The sequence below is a fragment of the Rousettus aegyptiacus genome, unplaced genomic scaffold (assembly GCF_014176215.1).
Source record: "Rousettus aegyptiacus isolate mRouAeg1 unplaced genomic scaffold, mRouAeg1.p scaffold_m13_p_1, whole genome shotgun sequence".
NCBI lineage: Eukaryota > Metazoa > Chordata > Mammalia > Chiroptera > Pteropodidae > Rousettus > Rousettus aegyptiacus.
The window spans coordinates 140,932,160-140,933,426 of NW_023416284.1; the positions used below are offsets into that span (position 1 = coordinate 140,932,160).

At 34.2% G+C, this 1,267-nt stretch overlaps 1 pseudogene; it reads right to left on the minus strand.

The window, feature by feature from the left end:
* Window positions 1-427: 427 nt before the first annotated feature.
* Window positions 428-546, minus strand: LOC118606908 (annotated as a pseudogene).
* Between the last annotated feature and the right edge of the window lie 721 nt (window positions 547-1,267).

A 1,267-nucleotide genomic window follows, 5' to 3' on the forward strand; every position in this document is an offset into this window, starting at 1 on the left:
AGAATGATGGTTGAAGCTATTACCAAATGTATGTGTAATAAAAGAACAGTAGGAATTTGGAGCAGAAATTTGCAGAAAAAGTAATGATACTGGGACAATATAGGCTATCTAGATCCAGAACGTGGACTGCGTGTGTGTGTGTGTGTGTGTGTGTGTAGTTGAAGGTAAGAGTGGCATCCTTGTCTTGTTTCTGATCTTAGAAGACTTTTTTAGATTCCACATATAAGAGAGATTCTATGATATTTGTCTTTCTCTGACTTATTTCACTTAACATTTTTCCCGAGGTCCATCCATGTTGTCACAGATAGGAATATTTCATTTAATTTATTTATTTTTTATTTTTTTATTTTTTAGGTGAGGCAGTCCTTGGTTGACCTCACAGATTGCAAGGACCCTGTCAGTTTATAATCCCTTATTTTATTTTTTATGCCTACAGCCCCTGGTCTTCCTAGGTGGTCTCCCATCCAAGTATTAACCAAGCCCGACCTTGCTTAGCTTCCAAGATCAAATGGAATTGGGCTTGTTCAGGGTAGCATGGCCGTAGATGCAATATTTCATTATTTATTATGGCTAAAATATTTGAATGTATATACGCAGACATACACATGTCACAATTTTGTTACCATTCATCAGTTCATGGACATTTAGGTTGTTTCCATATGACTCTGCCTATTGTAAACCATGTTGCAATGAACTTGCAGTGCACAGATCTTTTTGAGTTGGTGTTTTCATTTTCTTCAGATAAATACCCCAAAGTGGAATTGTTGGATCATATGGCAGTTCTATTTTTAGTTTTCAAACTACATACTGTTTTCTGTTGTGGCTGTACCAATTTATATAACAACAAACAGTGCACAAGTGTTCCCTTTTCTCCACATCCTCACCAATACTTATTTCTTATCTTTTCTATAATAGTCATTCTAATAGATGTGAGGTTACATCTGATTGTGGTTTTGATTTGCATTTCCCTAATGATTAATGATATTGAGCATCTTTTCATGTACCTGTTGGCATCCATATATCTTTTGTGGGAAAATGTCTATTCAAGATCTTCTGATCATTTTTAAAAATTGAGTTTTTTGCTTGAGCTGTACAAGTTCTTCAAATATTTTGGATATTAGTCCCTTATTAGAGATATGGTTTACAAATATTTTCTTCTCATTTAGTAAGTTGCCTTTTCTTTTTATTTATGGTTCCCTTTGCTGTGAAGGAGCTTTTTATTTTGATGTAGTCTCATTTGTTATTTTTGCTTCTGTTACTTTTGATT